General features: G+C 38.6%; 1 long non-coding RNA gene across 1 annotated transcript; it reads left to right on the forward strand.

The window, feature by feature from the left end:
* The first annotated feature begins 321 nt into the window (after positions 1-321).
* LOC117950695 lies at positions 322-19812 on the forward strand. Its single transcript, XR_004657968.1, has 3 exons — positions 322-332; positions 4259-4261; positions 19674-19812. It is a non-coding gene; the product is annotated as an uncharacterized LOC117950695 (long non-coding RNA).
* The last annotated feature ends 1651 nt before the right edge of the window (positions 19813-21463 follow it).

Consider the following 21463-nt stretch of genomic DNA (forward strand, 5'->3'; position numbering starts at 1 on the left):
CATATTACAGTTGAGGAGCTGTAGATCTGCTCCCAACATATGCATAATATTACAGGGCTATGCCTATACTAATAGAATCTGGAGTTTAAATACGTAACTATCGTTCTATTTCGTATAGGCTTTGCCTTCAAAAAGCTGTTGTTGTTGGGTCAAGGGCGAAGCTGATGGAGTAACTGCCACTTGAAAGACAAGGTCCACAAGAAGAACATAGACTGATTCCCCTTGTTGTTTGCACTGGTTTAATGTATCAGAATATATTGTTCTGATAAATCCTTGTCATGATCATGAATTGGCCTAATACTGGTTGTAAGGCTCATGTCATGATTGAGAAAGTGCTTTATCGATATCATGATTAATAACTGCAGAACACTTGCATTCCTCAAAGCAACCCAAGTGCATGAGAGATGGATACAACAGTAAAAAACACATAAACAATGCATCATTTAAACAGTTACACATTCATACCTGGAAGCTCAGTACAACCACAGTCTGACCTGCTGCCACTGAGCAGCTCCACTGGAGTGCTTGGGGTTAAGGGCCTTGCTCGAGGGCACTTCAGACGGGGTAATGAGGGAGGGACAAGCGCTGCTCTTTCACTTTCCCCACCCTGGTTTGATCCTACCGGTCTGTTGATTGAACCAGCAACGTCCCGGTCCCAAGCATGCTTTCTTAACCCTTAATGTTCTCATTTAGTGCAAAGCACCGCTGTGTCTGCGTAGCTACAGCCTCACAGAGCCTTCTTTCTTTGTCTCGCTATGTGTTTTGTGATATACGCATATCATGGTAGACTGTAGCTGACTAAGTAGAGTGCGTGCATTAGTAGTTTTTTGGCCATTTGTCCGCTGTGTTTTCCTCAAAATAAAATGTCTCGTTTGTCAGCGTAGTGTTAGTTGATCTACTTGCCTCGGACCTTTACATTTATGTAAAGAGAGGAAAGCTTCAGTATTATCCTACATTAAGTGTGATAAAGACAAAGTAGAAGTATGTGGTTATCCCACTGGCTCTTTTCATTTTAAAGGTTTTAGAGTTCATTATAGACAAGTATGCTATCTGTCTGCACAATTAAAATCACAACACCTTGGGTATGAGGTTTTTTATCTGTCAGCGTTTAAAGCAGGAATATTATGTGAATTGATTTTGAATAAAGACACTCAGGCTTTACTTAATTACTTAGATGAGAGAATCACACCTGAAGAGGCATGCATAGAGCCACTTCAGATGAGTGTTTATAATAATTATGATAAGTGATCATTTAAAGAATTGACACCCTCTTTTTGATCACCAGCAGTGATATTCCTAGTGCAAAAAACATTGCGAGCAATACACGTTTTATGTATTCACTCCACCATAATTCAATCATTACCTGTGAGCATTTAAAGCTGGATCACAGATGGTTATGCCCATTTTTGAGTTAGCCTCTCAGGATAGGTCTTTAAATTCTAAAAATATTAATCTCAGACACATGTCAGAATACATTCATCTCTGGCTTCTAAGTGTTTCACATGAATTAGTGCCCGAATATTATGAATGAGGACAAAAATAGATGCAGTTGGGATATTTGGTGAGCCCGTTATGAACAGACGCATACCAAACTCAACGGACAAATTTGATGATTAAAAATTAAAATCTCTATTGCATCATCTATTGGCTGATAGGTACATCATGTAACATCCCATTTGGCCGAATTCAAGTTAAAGTAGGACTTGGACTCCCTCCAAAAATGTGCCTATGCTTTAGCTGAACAGATGGGCAAAGCACACACAGTAAAAGATTTTCAAGTTTTGTTGAACAGAATTTAGGCTTCATGTTTGATGTAAAAGAGTCCCCAAGGCACAGCCAGGTGGCTACTGCACTGTTCACAAAATATGGTATAGAGCAGAGCACAAAGCACTGTGTGCTCTCAAAGTAGTGCCTCATATAAATTCAGTCACACATGTCTTGCAGTGAAGCATACTTCAGCCTGTAACTGTCCTTTTCCCTCAAGCAACAGGTCACAGACTTTGTGACCTGTTGCTTGAGGGAATTCTGTACCTCAATTCACAAACAATTAGAAATTGCTGTCTCATTTCCTCTGCCATTTGTCAGTCCGGGTATGTTGTTTGTTCTTACCGTGCAATAGAGCGGCGGGATGTCTCCATCATGCTTTGTTTGCTTTTTCAAACAAACCTATTAAGTAAGTAAGGGTTATTTGTTCAGTACTAATCACCAGAGAGCCCTTGGTACGGTAGTTTTTCAGACTAATATAGGAACAATCTGTCTTTCTGCTTGATCAGCGATAACAGTGAACTGTGCAACACAGAGCTGATTTTTGTACTTCTATCCCAAACACCTGAAACCTACATTTTCCATCAGGTCACCTCAGACAAAATGTGATTTATTTTGATTTACTGAATGGTGTAGCTACCACACTAACACCTTATCTGCTGTTTGGAGAACAAGTCATTAACAGTAAGCCAACAAAACACAGAGCTGAAGAGGAGAATGAGTGACAAAAAGTTAATGGAGCAAACAAATTATGTCAAATGATCTAGAGCAGCATACATTTTGTACCAGTTTACACCCAGACAAACACGTTTCCCTTTGAGAATCTGCTGCGCCCTGGCTGAAGGAATACACCAGTTTTTGTAATGATATTACTAACAATTGAACATATTAATGTTAAAAGACTGGCCCCAATTTTACATATTTTACTTTAGCCCCCGTGCCTCTTGTGTGTTAACAACCTATATCTGTTTTTTTTATTCATGGAAAAACTGCTGCTCAGTCCTGTGACTAGTGCGATGTAATTATAATACTCAAGAGGACCAAACTGGGGTCAGATATCACCATGTATATCTAGTGAACAGTACAAGTTGCCAGATCCGAACCTTAAACACGTACTCAACACAAAGAGGTGAAGCTAGTACCAGTCATCTAGACACCAGGCAGTAAGTGGATCTAAGAGCTCACATGGCCAACGGTTGACATGTTCATTCAGTGCTTTGACGAAATGTTTCTTTATCAGTGTCTTCAGTGAACCTACTCCATTTGGAGTTTGATTAAACAAAGGTGTTGGTTAACCAGGATGTATTGGAGGATTAAACAGCATGCGCTGGCCTTGTTCTCTCTTTGGGCAAGTTATAGCCTGATTCACGTCTGTAGCCTGGTATCACAAGGCTAATGTTGCAGAGAAACTGGATGGTGTAGGCTGAAATGTGTCCCATTGAAGCAGGACTGTCTAATTATAGAGACACTAGTTTAGAGAAAAGAAACATTTTACAGATGTTATTTCTTTGGGGGGGGGGGGGTTAATGCTTGCTTTGTACTGCAAGATAATGTTTCAATCCTATTTGAAGTGTAATTAAAGAGGTTGTTTTGTAGACATTTTGATGTTGAAAGCAACAATTAATCCCCTCATATGTGCTTCTGTGTGTTTTCTGATGCTGAATACATTTAGCATGTGAATATTATTAGCAACCCAACATTCACAGTAAAGCTTACATTTGCCATCATGTTAAGTCAGCCTTGCCCTGCCAGCTCTGGTTTCTTGCAAACACTAACCGCATAATACTGGCCAGATAATGCTCTCACCTCCACCAACTCACCCTGCAGCCACCTCTAATGTTGGGCTATCACAACGTCTGCATCTTTAATGCCCAGATGACATGTCCACAAAGGAAGTAGCCTCTTTAAATATGTAGCCTATCCAGTTGTTTTGCCGGCTTCATTACCACAGTTATCTGTGCACGGCATGTGATTAATAATTTATGTTTCTCAAATATTCCCTCAGAAGAATGGAGGCGAACATAGAAATCCCATTCATCAAACTGCTTCAGATAATCCAAACTAGGAATATTCATAATGCAGAAGTAGTTATATTTATCAGAAAATGCTGCATTTTTCTTGATGAATACAAAAGTAGATGAAGGGGTTTGTATTGCTTTGATATCACTACCCGCTGATTGTTGGTGTTTAGAATGCAAATAGCCTGCTTCTGCTGCATTTAGTTGTTTGGTGGCCGACAAAAGCCGGTTGCATTCACAAGCCTGCTGAGGTACGAGCGCCTTCAAACAATGTTGACCCCCTCAGTGCCTCTCCTTTTATCTGTGCACTTTAATATTTGTGGCAAGGTCAGTCTCGCAGCTATGGAGATTATTTGTATTTTATTAAGGATCCTCATAAGCTGATGCCAAAGGTTGAGCTCTATTCCTCACAGCATGGCAGAAAACACAATTAGAGACCATGTAGCACTAACAATTTTGACAACAGGGCAATGTAGATAGTGCCAAGTGCTTTGTACTATGACTGAAACACACTTGTTTTTAATGCTTCTTTTTGTGCTTGTTGATAGGCACTATATAGGGTCATGTTCTTGCCGTGGGTTACCTGCAGGCACTCTGGTTTATTATCAGAATCTAGACACCAGACTACAGCCCGCTGTGACCTTGAACAGGATAAGCTGTTTAGAATGAGGAAACCGTGGAGTGTGTAAAGGATGAAGTACTGCCTTTGCTAGAAGAAATTTAGGAATTGGTTTCCTTCCACTACCAAATAATTCAAGGATAGAATCACCAACTCTGATATGTTTTACGTCTAAAATCAGCTAATTTACTATTGTGATAAAGGGAGATCAGTATGTTGTAATGTATAAGATGAATGCATCATTAGAGGTATTCTGAACACATTTTCATTATTTCATTATTATTTTCACCAGATTATGACAATAACTATGTATTATTATTATTATTATCTTAATGCGCAGATTAAAACACTGGATTGTTTTAATGATAAATAACAAATTTGTCTTATTGTGTGAATTTTCTGTAATAAAGGGATGGCTATGCACAGAAGCAAATGAGCAAGAAGTGCATGCGCTCAATTCCTTTTTTATATATCGATGACTGTACTATCAATACTCAAAACAATACTACTGACACTTGATAAACACTTTGACTGTATGTTTTATAACGTGTTAAATAAAAAAAAGAACTGCTGCTGCTAGTAAAGTAAGTCCTTTTAATTTATAACCTGTTAGTTGTTGAAGTAGAAAGATCGTGGCCTTAACAGTGCAGGATTTGGCAAGTGACTCGCATTTCCATCCTGAACATAATCCCCTACTTGACTCTTTCATCACGACAGAAGTGCACTGATGCAGTAGATGCACTTGACCCTGATAAAAACCATGACTTTACATTGTTGGATTTTCTCCCTGTTCAAAAACACATTATGTTCTACGTGTGCAGCCTTTTGAATAAATATGAAGAGTTGAAGGATGACCCACTTGATAAATCAGTCAATAGCTGAACGAAACATTTAATCATTATTTAGATCTGTATCTTGTGCATTTACCTTTTGGACAACATTACACCATAAATCCTGCACGACACCAAAAAGAAGGACATTTGTCCATTGAACAAGTTGTCATGGCAGTTTGGCGCTACACTGGCGAGCAGGTTCGCATGAACAAGCTCCTCGTCCACAACAATGAGCAGTTAGTCATCCCTGTATCTGATCTATCTGTCACTCTCTCCGCCTCCTGTCTCATCTGGCTCACTCCGATGAATAGAAACCTGACACCTTCAGAACAAAGGCATATGATGAGATATGAGACAGACGGGGGGATCCACAGTGTGTAGCCTGAGGGGGCTTGTAATTGTCGCAGCAGGTTGATTACTAAGTTTCACACAGATGCTAATTTTGGTATCCTGTTAGCTTACTGCAGTGTTGAATGGTAGGGAAAACCTTGTGTTTGTATGTGGAGTTCCTTAATTGAATACGTCATGAGTCGTCATTGTGTAAAGTTCACTAATACAACATGGCATACATACTAATTCAAGACTGAAGAGGAACACCATGAAGTACAGGCAGTGAGGGCAGAAGACAGTCAGTGAGGGCAGAAGATCCATAACTTTTCAAACCCTAGAAATATAGAACCATTACAGGGTACATTTTTTTCTCCAGAATTAGTATTCCACTATATTATAGCAATCATGTTATTTCTGCTGTAAGAAATACTTTTTACGAAAGATGTCTCTTTTGAGATAATATATTAATCTTCACTAGTAACTCTTGTGTTATTGTTTATAGATGTCTCCTCAGAAAAATCTTGTTTTATTTGTCTGGAGGCTGCCAGATTTTGGTTGAATGAAAAATGTATTGATCTGAAATATGTTATTTTGATATGATACAGTATACTGCTTGTGCAAAGGCAACCCACCAAACTTCATTATTTCCAGTTATCGCCACCCTCTTAGGCCATCTGTAATGATTCACATGCAAGGTGTCTTGCAAACCAAAGTTTTTCTTTGGGAAATAAACATTAACATTTGATTCATTCAAACTAGAGGCCTGTTCGAGTTACGATGTGGTGGTGAAGACAGGAAGGGTTAGATTGTAAGAGAGACAGAAATTGAGATTGACATGAATTTGTGACCAGGACAACATTACATAAGCCAGCTTTTTGGGTTGTGAGCTAGATTTAGATGTGAACAAAAAAACAAGTAACATTTGTGCCAAGTATGCCACAGATATTTTCATATCCAACCTGTATGACAAATAATAATAATTACATTTGCCTCACAAAGGATTTGACAGCAGTGTTTTGTCTTTTCTTCTTGTGTAAATCCCCTCAAAGTTGGCTGCATGCCCGGTGTGTGTTTTGACCGAGAACAGTGTATTCAGGCTTTTGGACTGACAGAGAGATGGTGTGATCACCTCTCAGTGCCGCCTGTCAGTGGTGACGGCCAATAACACCGCTGTGACCTCCCAACACACAACAGAACGACGGGATAACAAGCTGGATAGACTTTTAGTGACATACACACACATACACAGGCTGGTAATAGGTAATAGTCTGCTGTGTGAAAGCCTCATCATTTGTCATGTTGATGAAGATTACCAGACAATGTTGCTTATGTGAAAAGTACATGCTGGCTACAGTAAAAAGAAAGCTGCTTTTCTTTGATCCTGAAAACTTAAGTACTTTCTTTCTTTTTTTTCACACAAGCTTGTTAAGCTTTGAATGCGACCTTTGTGCCACAACGAATGAGAAGTCGAAGTGTTTAAAAAAATGTGAATGTGAATCTTTGTTTCTATGAAAACTCATTCTGCTAATAAAGATAACTTGACGTTGTTGAAAACTTGAGGTGAGATTGGCAACTGCTGTTTCTAAGGTAAAGAACGAAAACTGAAGAGCAACTGTGTTCTTGCATTTGTTGTTATTGCATTGTTACGTGTGTTTTGTTGCATTTTTAACATCAGTTTCATTCTTGTCTGCAGACAGGAGAGAAGTCTCGATGCAAGTCCAGTAGAAAGGCCCATCCAGACTGTATCCTGCAGGAGAGTCACAAAAGCATAAGAACAGGTATGTGGCAAAGATGATTAACATAAAGTAAATGTGTTGCTATAGTTATGATTTGCCTCTTTAGATCCAGTTAGAGCTTTTAGAGCCTTTTTTTTTTTCATCATATCATTATGGTATGAAACACTTACAAGGTGACGAGGTGAGGTCAAAAAGTGGTTGTTTCCTTCTTGTGAAAGAACAGCAGGTGTAGTCATCTAGAATTCTTGTCAGGTACAATTTACTAAACAACAAAACGTATCAACTTAAACATGTAAAGGTCCACTTTCATAAAATAAATGCACTGCTTGTGTTTGTTAATTGTGCATTGAGCAGGTATTCATTAGTTTTGCATTGCAACACCTACTGTAGTTCTACAGCGCTGTGCAAGCCCTGGCGAATGGTCTGGCGGTTAAGTTAACATTCTGGTATGCGGGGAAAAAAATGCTCTGGCTTGTTTATATTTCTCTAAACCAATCATGATTGTCTTTGGCGGTTCTAAGCCTGGGATGCAGTGCTCTTGCAAAATAAATAACGGAAGGGGAACATTATCTTCTTTAAGTGTATTTGTATCTTCTTGGAGCAACGGATAATTTTGCTTTTTTTCAGGGAAGGTCACATATATTTTAAGGTGCAAAATAATCCACTAAATTGATTTAAATATCTTTATGTGTAAAAATGTCATGGTGTCATTGGACTGTCCTCTGTAGAAAACGTCACCCTGCTTTACATCTAATTTGTGTTTTACAAACAAAGTTGAAAAATCCTGCAAATGCTGTCGAACACCTTGTCAAATGTAAGGCAATGTCACCTTGTCAGAGGACACATATGGTGGTATAGAAGCAGACACACAAACACACATACACACACTTCAAAACCCAGCAATAGGGTCACACCCCCCACCCTCTTAGTTGTTGGATTATTAAAGACTGCTCTTGTGCTCCTCAATCAATTGGAAGGACTTTTAAAAATGGATCGCTTTGGTGAAATGATATGTGAGCTGAGCAGTTTGTGTGGGTCCAAGTATGGCCAAAGTTTAATTACAGCTTAATAATAGTGCTCTTGTTAAGGTTTTAATATGTCTATACACTATTCACATAATTCTGGTTTACCATGTGAAAAAAGAAGATTTCTGTTTTTGTTAGGGTCAGCTCCAGAATGAGTGTGAGTAAAGCGAAACCATCTGCAACAGTAAGAAAAACAACCTTTTTATTCTAAAGCTGCTGCATGAAACCCCTCGACCTCCCATCGTGTGTCAACTCTGAGTAGTTTATTCACAGCATGTCACAGAGATTACCTGTCAATCAAAAGGAGTACTATGACATGCAAAAGTACCATGTGGAATTTCCAACTACTGCTCCAACCCAGCCTGATCTCCCATGGTAAAATTCACAATCGCAGGCCTTATACTCATGGCTCAGTTCAGACCTCAGTGGACTGTTCCCTGTACTCCTTTTAGAGTTAAGAACAAATCTCAATAGACCCAAAACCACATTACTCATCATTTGTCAATATTAGACTGAGGGAACGAGTGTTCAGAGACAAGACTACTGGTGTGGAGACAGTGTCAAGGATTGTTTCTAAGGACAGCATTTCTTTCACTTGTAGCAACATTGCATGCATCTGTCATGTTTGAATGTTGTGCACCTCATCATCATCATCTGTTGTGATCCTAGTCTAGACATTATTCATTACTCCCATTATAATGTGGTTTTGGAATAAATATTCAATTCAATACATTTTACTGAGCACACAATGAGTAGTGCTTCACTTAAGTTGAAGATGTGCTTATGCATATTTCAGATAGACCCTCAAACTCCCAAAAACCTTATTGTTAACATGTCACAGTATTCTGGTTTAGTTTTAAATTACACCGCTTGCATGCACTGGCTTCTTAAAATCAGTAAAAGGACCTCATCAGCATAGTTCATTGTAGTTCATCAGCATAAAAAGGACTTGTGTCTCAATATTTAAGCCACATAAATTACACATTAACAGCTGTGTTAACATCACTACACCCAAGTAGCAGAAGAAGCAGGGCTTCGCTATTCTGAGAATATAGTTCCCAGTTAGTATGTGGTTAGAATATGGCTGTGTCTCATGTGACCTTGTTATTTGAACAACCTGTGACTATACAAATCACAACATGTAAAGAGGAACATGTTGGTGTTATTTTTGTCTCTTGTTGGGAGCAGTAGCTTGTTGGAACCAGTTACCTGCAGGATCTTTGCTAGGCCAAGCTAATGCTGGGGCCATCAGACAGAGTTACAGCACACACGGAGATGAGAAGGGTATGAATTGACTTGTCTAACTCTGGGGGACACGGTGTATAAGCTAAAGTCCCAATAAGTCAGCGTGTTCCTTTGTGCAGGTCTATTTGGAAATTCACATTGATAATGGAAACCACATCCCAACTTTGTCATCATGTCACCCACTCTGGCACTCTTTGGCAGCTGTGTGGCGTCATATGGAGTCAAGACAATCCGGTGCTGACCCCTCACACCACAACAGCTGGCTGCAGTTCTGACTTTAACATGCTATCATGCATGTGTTAATCCCATCCTCAAAGGGTATTTTAACAGTTACGGATAAGCTCCATCAGTTGTGGAAGAATTAGAGCTCACTGTATATTTTTGGAATAACAATTCTGTGCAGTTTATCACTTTCAGTCTAATGCAACAGTACTTTAATATATTTTACCATCATGAAGTTTAAGTTAAGTTGTTGTTGAAACTGATTAAGAGAGATGTTGAATCAACTTTATGGACATGTTGGAGGCTGCAGTTTGTGGTGCTGCTGAACTGTATCACATAGACCACTAAATTGTTTGCATTTAACTTTATCTTAAATAAGTTAACAAAATAAGTTTTCCAAACTTTTTCAAAGCAGAGATTATTTTATTAACAGGCGTCTCCATCGGAATATAATATTAACAAATTAATCTTCTCTATAGAGGGCTATCTGATAAAATACTATATGTAGCTCCATTTGTTGTAATGCCTTTGCAGTGCACCACTGGTAGCATTGCTGCAACTCTCATGTGATTCCACGGACACAACCTAAGAGAATGACTGACAAGGTGAGCATAATCATTGCCAAGGTTGGGTGATTCCGCCAGGCTATATCTGATAAATTAAATGAGATGGAGAAATGATGGGGCGCCAGCTCAGCATGCAGCAAAGATCTGCTTTCTCTATTAGTCTCTCTCTCTCTCTCTCTCTGCCTGTCTGTCTCTTTCTTTTTGGAGCTCAGTCTAATCACCATCGTGACAGGTGAGCAGTAGGAAAAGCAGAAGGTAGACACGATTTGTGTGCTTCTTTAAGGAAACACACTCAACAGGGAAATGGACATATATGGTTTCCTCCCACTCTTTTGTCGTTGTGTTTACTTTACTTTCTCTATTTCTTCTTCACTGACTCAAACACAAACATGTAAGGCCCTTCCTTCATCTGTGGGCACCTTTTTGCCATTTATGATTTACCTGGAAAAAACACAAGTTAAAGCTCAATGCAATTTTTGCATTTTTTGCATTTAATTATTCTCATATGAGAGATAAAAAAAAGTAGCATGACAATATGTAAATGAGTTAAGTCATTGTACATTGCATTGTCTACACTCTAGGTGACTCAGCATTGCAGTGGCTAATTTATATATAGTACCACCAAAGTCAGTAATAACATCTTATTCCACTACTGCGCAGTCAGAGCATTAGAGTGCTTCCTTGAGTACACACACGGATTACATACTGATCAGTCGTCTCTCTCTTTAGCCATGTAAAAAAAACAGCAAAATTCATCAGGGACCAGTCACTGGTGACCTTTAGGGACTTCTGAACTTGACATCACAGCGATCTTCATCTCATGCAGGGAAGTGAAGGCTTTTGGAGATTGTGTGGATGTCTCACAGTTAAATTACTCAATCATCCATCCTTGTGCAGTTTCAGTGAGTAAAATGAGTCATCACTAATGGAAAGTTACTTTGATTTTTAAATTGTATTCACATTCACTGAACCGACTCTGTTTAATAGCTTACAGTCATCATTATGTCGAGTCAGTGTGGAGAATGTGATGATTGATGAATGGAGTTGTTTTGGTTGTTTGTGTTTATATCGATGTCCTCTGTTTTGAACAAAGTGTGGTGAACTTGTTTTGCTTCTTTGAGTTGGAATGACTATGTTGTATAACAGTCTGGCAAAACTGCAGAAAAAACAAAACAGAAAGCTTCTTAAGTAATAAGAAAAGAAATCCTTATAGTACATGAATCAGAATCAGAAAAGGATTTATTGCCAAGTAAGCAACACTTACAAGAAATTTGCCTTGGTCGATTGTGAATACATGAACATATTAAAAGGAAATAACTAATTACGATTATGAATAAGACATACTTTATTGATCCTGCAAGGGAAATTACATTTACATGAATTAATACAAAAACAAATATGTACAAGAAAACTGTTTAACAATAAAAAAAAAGGGGCTTTATGGTTTAGTGCAGGATGTGCACAAATATTGAGGATGTGCCAATGATCAGGATAGTATGAGCAATGGACAGTGGATGCAGTGTATAGTGTGCTACAGTGTAGTGCATGCTTTAGACCTGTGGAAGGCAGGGTATTGGTGACAATAAATTATGTTTTAGTTTCACTTTGTATTGCATGTCAGAAGGAGAAATGGTGAATGTTTTATTCTAATTAAATATTAAAACGTATCTTCTAACTAACAACCAGCAAATATCTGTAGGTTGTCACGAGATGAGCTCTGACTGTACTGGTTTTGTGCACCTCAAAAGCAGCACACACTGAGAGCAGCAGTGTGTGCTGCTGTTTGAGCAGTCAGTACCTGTGTTTTTGTTATGCTGTTCATGAGGCAATACCGAGCTCGGTCAGCACAGTACATCTAAGTGTGGATGGAAATCCCTGAGGGGGAGAAAAAAAACTACACAAGTCAAGGATAAACAGCTCCTCCATACAGGACCACACAATTATAAAAGAATAGTTTTATTCAGTGCCAGTCAAAGTCATCTTTAGTGTAATGTTTTTACAGACATCATTGATTTAGCTGTAAACCCCTATAATACATGACTCCAGTACAAATTGTAGGCTAGAAGGGAAAGAAAAAAATAACTACTATTTTCCTCTTTATTTCAAGTACATGGACATACTGTTGAATAAAATGTGGTTAAACCAAATGTGATGCGGTATGATTATCTTTAATGGTGCTAAGCAACACTGCCATACATCGGAAGGTTTGAATTCACTACTACTCGAGTTACGGCAGAAGTATTAAACAGCTCTGTCACAGCACAGCATATTTGAGTACGTTTAGGATGTCACTGAGTGAAAACATATACAGTATTGAGATGTGTTTTGGGATAAATCACGCTTTACACACCACAACATCATTGTCTGACCCTTCTCACTTTACCATTATTATGAGAAGAAGTGCTGTAAATGCCCAGACCAACTTGAATGTTTTAGGCATACGATTAAAAATGATTGGATATACATTTTAAGATGAGCAAGTTGAGGATAATCATTTTTTTTGTTATGGTTTAATGTGGTTTGGGTTTGATGTAGTCATGGTTCTGACATGAACTTTAGAGGGACGTTTGACTCTGCTCACAACAGTGGAGTCCATTAGAAATCTGAAAATATCATGAAAAATCTTTAATCTGGAACAAACCAGAATTTAAGAAGAAGCTAGAACAAGTTGAGAAAATCAAAAGAAAGTAGGTACCCAAAAACATCACTGGTGTTTTCTGTATAAAAGGTCCCAGATTTATCCTGTCATTGACTGTTTTTCATCCTAGGAGGGGGGTTTCATTCAAACTGATTATGATGTAATCATTACTTTCTCTCGCAGTATGGGGGTTAAGCCTTTTACAGATTAAAAGCAAATTTCCTTCTTTCCTTAAGAACTGAGACAAATCCGTGATAAATTTGGCTCATTCATTCTATTGTTTTACGCCATTTCAAATCAAAGCCTCATCTCATCTTAGCATGCAATGGAGCCAATCTTTGCGAATATAGAAAAATGTTAGCCAGTAGTTGAGAAAAGCACAAAGGTCTTTAAAAGGAGCAATCACTGTCTTACGTAACACTGGCAAGTCTGCTGTATTGCCTCCAAGGGAGTTCACACTTCTTCTCTCTTTACTTTGATCAGGTCTTATGTGTGTGAGACAAACACACATCCGGGTCTCCTTTTTATCATTGGATACATTTATGTGATCGGTGAAGTTTTTACAGTCAATAGCAAGCAGGTGATGTGTCTACATGTATGTAACACTTCTGACCTCACATCAGTAATTTGTTCACTTCATGAAAATTCAAATAGGCCACTTACCACCAGTGTGACCTTGAGGTCACTTGTCTGAAAGACCCAGAGATGTTGCTGCACTTTATTTGCTTTTTCTTTCCTTTGTAGACAACTGCAACCCACAAAATGCTGAAGGAAATCTTGACCACTGGTTAAAGTTCTGACGCGAGTGTCTCAATCATAAACTGAAAATAATTTGGAATTTTGTAGGAATTTGAGTTGGATAATCACGCCTAAAATGGGCGTGGACCCCAGTGATTGAGCTTCAGGTTGATGGAAGAGGTCAAATTGAATTAAAATACAATCAGGCTGTAGTTTTCCGCATCACACCATAAAATACTCCTCATCCATGAAGACTTCTCTGTCACATGACCTCACTCCTCAGTCAGTGCTCTGACAGCAGCCTGTATTTTTACAAATCATATGTTAATTAGTCTCACTGTGGGATTGTTAAGGCACAAATCTAAAAGAAAAGTGCAGGTAATAAGTGAGTTAGATTTCTCTTTTTGAGGGTGAATAACTGGCATGTGGCAGCAACGTTAAAACAGCCTTGTAAATTATTCTTTTTATGAGAACAAAAAAAACAATAATTTGGATCCAGTAGGGGCTTATGAGTTAGTGTGTAGGTTCTTCACTTTTAGTTTAACATTGTATTTTATCTTTTCACTCCTGAATATGTTGACAGGTGTGTCGGTAGAAAGCACAACTTAGATAAAAACACTGAAACACAGCGTCTCTTTTACTGCTGGTATATTTATTAATTTATGCATCTGGAATGTTCTCTGCTATAGGTCGAAAAGATAGAAGTTCTAAATGAATAAATATGCCAGCAGCAAGTAAATAAGTCTGCAGGAGTTTTGTTTTATTTCTTTTGAAATTAAATGGTTTATCAGTGATTTCACAGGCCACAAATGTTGCCCTTGTCCACATGGTATGCCTGTAGAGCATTGTTCGGTGCCTCAGTGACAGTAGTGAGAGGAGGGACAGATTGAGGTAGATTTGAATGGAACAAGACAGCTATGACATATGTAACAAATATGTACTGTATAAGTCATACAACTACATCAACAACTAACAAAAACTGCTCTGTCAACACAAGACGCAGCACAAGGGAGAGCAGAGTACACTGACTCATAAATGTAAATGCATCTAATGGACCACTGCATGATTTATGCACTCTTCTTAAGTTATTACCACATTTTGAGTTGTAGTACGACAACAGTGGACACATGTGTATCTAATTCTGCACATTCTATGTACAGTGCATAACAGTTTATTAATTAGTGAGGAAAAAAAACATATACCAGCAACTTGTCAAAGACTGCCGGGACAGCGGGTGGACAACATGGCTGATGATGGTGGAAGTCGGATGTCGAGGATTCCCAGCTCAATCTGTGTGGAATCTTTTGACAAAGGTTGGACTGAGAGGCCACTCGAGGAAAGCATCGTTTTGTAGGCTGGAAGAAGCGTTTGAGAGAGCTTCCTGTTGGCTCTGGCACAAGAGAGAGGACACTTGAAGCCTGGACGAGAGGGGCGGTGATCTGGCCTGTCACTGCTGACCCGCCAACTGGAGGGTGTTGTGTTTAAGGGTCAAAACACCCAGAGCAGGTTTGGGGCCACCTGATGACCTTTCTTCTAAGCCAAGGCTTAATCCATTACAAATGGGTCTATTTTAGCATCGCAGCTGTATTATGCAACTAGTTTTGTAATTATTAGAATGTTTGATTTTGTGCACATTCAAAACTGTGTTACAGTATACTTCTCCACTTTTGGTAAAGGAATTGTTGGGCATTTTAGAAACAATCACATTCATTTTCTTTGTTCTTATCTAAATCTCTCTGTCTATCAGAACTTTAGTTTTATTTGAATGCATTTTTTTGCTTTGTGCCCAGGTCTTGCTATCATGAATGATTTGCATAAATCTGCATGCTGCATTTGCATGATTCCTTTTTGTTTTGAATTACAAACATTGGTTGAAACTATGTATTGCTCAAAGTACCTTGTCATGAAAAATGAAAGTCATGTTTTTGATTGAGGAGGTAGAGGAGTACGACCCCAGTCTGATAAACAAACATCAAATGAAATGTGGCAGGTTCAGAAGGGCTAAGATGTGAGATTGTTTTGTGACGTTTGAGAGCGAGACTATTTCCATCTAACCTGCCGGTCCCAGTGGTTGCCTGCTGAGTCATGCTCCTTCTCCACACAAACGACAGTAAACATCATCCATCTATTCTATTCTATACCTGCTTGTCCTGTGCAGGGTCACAGAGGGCTGGAGCATATCCCAGTAGTCTCTGTAGTCTATTGAGGAAATACATTTCCCAGTTTGTGCTATATTGACTAGCGAGTTCTCCCATTCATTGAACCGTGGCAGCTGTGCCAGCATGCATTGTGCGCATGTGAGTTTGATTAGCTTTTTTAGTGAACAAAATAAACTCTAAATGTACACAAAGGAAATATGTCTCAAAATTTGGTTTATATTGTATTCTATTATATTTTACCTGTATGTTCACAAACGACTTAATAGACAACATATGTATTTCAAAACCCAAATAGACAAAACCTGTTGAAATCAGTTAAATAAAGTATATATTATGTTAAAGAGACATTACAAATGGAGAGGGAGAGAGGGAGAGAGGGAGAGAGAGAGAGAGAGAGAGAGAGAGAGAGAGAGAGAGAGAGAGAGAGAGGGGCAGAGAGAGGGAGAGAGAGGGAGAGAGAGGGAGAGAGAGGGAGAGAGAGGGAGAGAGAGGGAGAGAGAGAGAGAGAGAGAGAGAGAGAGAGAGAGAGAGGGAGAGGGAGAGGGAGAGAGAGGGAGAGGGAGAGGGAGAGCTATTTGCCACTGCTGTCTGAATCAGTGATGGTTGATGCTAGAGGAATCAGAGAATGTCCGGCCCAAATTCGGAGACAGCAGGCAGTGGTGAGCTTGGGGATTTAATACCATAAAATCCTTAAACAAAAAGATAGATAGATAGGAAATGTATCGGCATCCAATAGCTTATACAGACATAACACAAAAAACACACATATCGCACATACATAAAAATCCCTCACAGAATTTTAAATAGTTAACAACATGTGAAGTGAAGTCCTGAATACAGCAGGCAAAGTAGTCCAAAATGTAGTGGAAGTCAAAACCAGGAATCACAGGTAACAGGAACGCCGAGACAAAAAGGTAGACTACACACACACTCAACGAGGTAAAACAAGGAACAGGTGACACAAGGACTCAGGAACAGGTGCACATCAGGGTGGGGCAGACGGTAACAAAAGCCGGAAAAACACAAGGCAGGAAGGAAAACAAGACATGACAAGAGACAAAAAACTGACTACAAAATAAAAGAGGAAACTGAAAAACATACCCAACCATAACAGCTGAAATGTCTTTCTGTTTCTGAAAAGCTCCTTGTGACAGATCTCTGACTGATGAAACCATCAAACTTTGACATTTTAAGTCCCTTGATCCAGCACAGCTGCATCTGTCTTACAGTTTAAAGGACTGTGACGTTTCCTCTCACTTCCCAGAATAGTTAGGACAGATGTTAGAGAGTTGGGGTCAGAGAAGCACGCTTGTGGCAAGATGTTTAAACTGTCTCTCGGTTGTTGGTTGTAAACCATCACATCCCTGACAATCAGAAAAGAGCTTTTCCTTTTCCACATCCAGCATATTCCAAACATTCTGTCTGTGTTTGAGTAACTTTGAAACATCCTCAATTTTTTAAAATGTATTTGTGCCAATCAGTACAGTATAAAAGTATAGAGTCCTTCTTAACAGTAGAAACATAAATCAAGAAATAACTGTGTTAATCTCAAGAGAGGCATTCACTTTAAAGATTATGTCCTTCTATAAAGCAAGTAATCCACACGGTCATTTCCATGGCTTCTTTATCATTGTTACTTATCTGGAAATGTGTGTTGTTTCCTGGTGCTGTTCTCTACATTGGAGGACCTAATCTCCATTTATATTGCTACTTATACTCTGGGCGCTCCCTAAACAGCCGACAGGCCTCACACTAGGCCAATACTGCCGATATGTGTACGGAGAATACTCCTTGTGGGTCTAATGAATGTCAGTCAGAAGGCTCGAGTACAGTGTGTGTGTGTGTGTGTGTGTGTGTGTGTGTGTTTTTAAAGATGGTGGAAGAGGAACAATGGGTGTGATCATTATGTATTTAATGTGTGCATATTTAATTTGCAAACAGTGGGTTATTGGTTGACAATTCTTGAATCAAAAGACTGAAACCAGTGATATGGGAGTAAAACAACTGCCTGATTATTGAGTTAATAAAAACAACTGAAGTATATACAGTTAATATTAAGCCCTGAAATGATTTGACCTAGCTGATACAAACTGATACTAATTGTGCCGTAAGCTTGACTTTTTGAAGTTTATTTAAAGGTTTTTAAATTCAGGATAACAGATTATCAGCGTTGACGCTTATCATCAGACTTCTTCATTTTCTGAAGAGCTGACATTTGGCACCAGAATTAAGTATGAATTATTAATTAATTAATCAATATTTGAACAAATGTTGCATTTTAATGTAAAAAAAAAAACTAGAGTAAACATATTATTCAAATTAAAATTTTGAGATGACATTGGAAAAAGAATTTTTCATCATTCATTTTTCCATTTTCTAAATGCTGAATGTGAGCTTCATACCTAACAAAACAAACTAAAGTATTCAGCTTCAAAAAGTTTTATAAAACACCATCATTCATTCAACTTTGCAAAAATAAAAACACATTAAAGAGAAGAAAATGTCAAGAGTACAAGAAACGTTCACGGATTGATTACCATTATCTCTTTGCATGTTTAACACATGCATTTTATACAATTAAAATAGTATTACATCAATGCTTTTGTTTAGTATGTAAAATATGGCACAGGCATTATTTTAAATAGATTGGGTTCCTGTAAAAAAATTATTACAAAAAAATGGCTGAATTTTTTCAAATGTTGAAGATGTTCTCAAATGTAGACAGACATATGACCTAAATAACAATGCTATCAAGTAAATGTGCTTCCGGCTGTTTTGTTCTTTGAGTGAACTTGGCTAAAGTTAGAAAATTAGATTATTACTCACTCTGATGTTTTAAGATGACGTCTGAATTGAAACCTCCTTTCCCCCCCCCGCTAACAGATAATCTGAAGTCACGCTCAATTGATCTGTACCTTTGACAGAGAATATTGTATGCAGAGATAAATCACCTGGATGCTGTTTGTGTCCAAAGTGTAAATCTGTCTGATGACGGATGCCTTGGCTCCAAATCAGCTGCTGCTCCCTTTCACCCTGCAGTATCACTTCACAATGATGGAGAAGCACTGTGACACACAGTCTAGTGTGTCACAGTGCTAGTTGTGTGTAGACAAGTGTCACACTTGTCTACACACAACAAACTAGATTTCCTCACCATTGCAAGTGGTGTTGTGTTGCCAAGAGAGAGGCAATACTTACTCATTTGTATGAGATTATATGCCTGAGATTATATTTGTTTATGTTCTGTGAAGCCTCACTAATAGAGACTTCCAGATAAAGCAGGAACCATCCTCAGTGCTGCTCGGGCAGCGTGGGACTGCAGGGTGGCAGAACAACCAGCTCCTGGGAGAATAGAGTGGAGGGAGATTACAATTGATTTCTGTCTGAGGTGACACGTCGCCACATCTACACAGATGCATTCACAGTGATAATGTAGGGATCCAGCCTGCTGCGTCATCAGGCCCTATGTATAATATTAAAGGCACCTTCTCTCTAGTGCTGATGCCATTGTTTATCTAAGATAAATGCTCCTGCTAACTTATAGGTGCCGTAATAAAGAGAATACATCTTTAGTAACACAACAAAAGAGTAAATACATTTAGCATTTCCAGGTGGCATAGCTGGCTTTAAAATTGATCAGCAACTATTTTGATAATCAAATACATTTTTCAGTCATGTTAAAGCAAAGTGAATACGCTGTTGGTCAGACAAAACAAGTAATCTGTTGACATTATCTCAATTGTTGGGCTATATTTGTTACTCTCTTCTAATATGTTATAGATCAAATGTTTACTTGATAATGAAAAAGTCCCAGCCTTTCCTGAGACCCTGAAATGAATATCTGTCAAAGTTCAAGTTTTAGCAGTCACATGTTGGTGTGTAGCAACCTCCTCCTTCCTTTTGTGCTATCTTTGCTGTTACATTTTTGGAAACAAGTAAAAGGCTGTCTGCAAATTACAAGCAAATCTCCAACAAAAAGACAGTCAGAGTTTCTTCCAGTTTGAGTTTGGACTCTTCATAGGCTCATGGCTTTGAGGAAAGTGTTTGTGTGTGTGCGTGCGTGCATGTGTGTGTGAGTGAGAGAGATTTGCGCAGTGTGATATAATCAGCTGCATTGGCTGTCCTATTCAAGGCAGTTCAGCTGATGAGATTTTGTTGTTAGATTGTTTGAAAGATTTCCTAACATATGAGTCTAATTTGACATAATGGTGATACTCTAATCTAAAAATATCCAACTTTCTATTCTGTTTGAACACGAGACTAAACCAGACCACAACAAAATGTCTGTGTGTGTGTGTGTGTGTGTGTGCGTGTGTGTGTGTGTGTGTGTGTGTGTGTGTGTCTGTGTGTGTGTCTGTGTGTGTGTGAGAGATTCTGGTGGCCGTCTCTTAAATTGTCTGCCTCATCAGTGTGAAAAATGGGTTTACCTTCAATGTGTATGTTGTGGTGATACACAGGACGCGTCTGCAGGCAGAAACTTGTATGATCCCTCAACAACATTGCTTTTCTGACATTTATAATGTGTGCAATGTTGGTTCATAAATGCCCGGAAAAGTTAGTTTCATTAAACTGCTAGTTCGCTTTCTTTTGTGGATGCCACATACTCATAATAACATAGTTGTACATAGTAATAATATACGAGGGGGCAGAAAACATCAAAATACACAGCCACCACCACATCTCCAGCTTATAGAGTTGAAAGTGTTACAAGTTTCAATTCCAGTGGACATTAGCGTTGCTTTGGAGATGTGTTTCAGTCCACCTGAATATTCACTCTCATTTTTCCTCCTGTTTTGCGCTCCACAAAATATCTGGGTTTTTCACGATATTTGACTTTCTCCACAAGCTAGATGCCACATTGCTAAGGGTTTGATTCAACCAAATAGCAAATATGGGCTGTAAAAACCAAAACAAATGATCTAAAAGAGGCGTGTTATCACTGTAGAGCTGTGGAGTGGTAATTCTTTAACAGTACAAGGCCATTTGATTTAATGTTACTATCAAAAAGTAGTTTCAAGATGTACATTGATTAAAAGAATCCATATTCCTTTCAAAACATGTGCATTCATTAAGTTGTGTAATGACTTTAATGTCAGAGTTTAACGCTGTTACTCTTCTTGCTTTTCTCAATTTCTTGGTCAGTTTACATAATAATGATCAATTATGTTTCTGAAGGGATTTGAGTCCTTCATTGTTATCTTTGCTACTAAACTACAAACAACTTTTATTACAGAACCTATTTGTATACAAGCAGCTCCTCTACTCTGCCTTTGCGTCGCTTATTTTGTAAAAGTGAGTGACCAGGAGTATGAGTGCAGTGCAGCACAGTTTAGAAAGATACCGTCAGTCATACTTTGAAACAGAATTATCTATAGGTCATGTTAAAATAAGTAATACAGTTACTTGCCTTCTAATTAATCTCCGAACCTTTACTTCATGACCCACAGAGCAGTCCTGTGGGGGTAGGAGAACTAAAGAGACAGAACCATTATAATTGTAAATGGCCAATTAAGAGCCAAATGCTTTGCCCATGAATGTGGAACTTAAGTGGCAAAGTGTTCTCTGGTGTC

The sequence above is a fragment of the Etheostoma cragini genome, chromosome 9, assembly GCF_013103735.1.
Source record: "Etheostoma cragini isolate CJK2018 chromosome 9, CSU_Ecrag_1.0, whole genome shotgun sequence".
In the NCBI taxonomy this organism is placed as follows: domain Eukaryota; kingdom Metazoa; phylum Chordata; class Actinopteri; order Perciformes; family Percidae; genus Etheostoma; species Etheostoma cragini.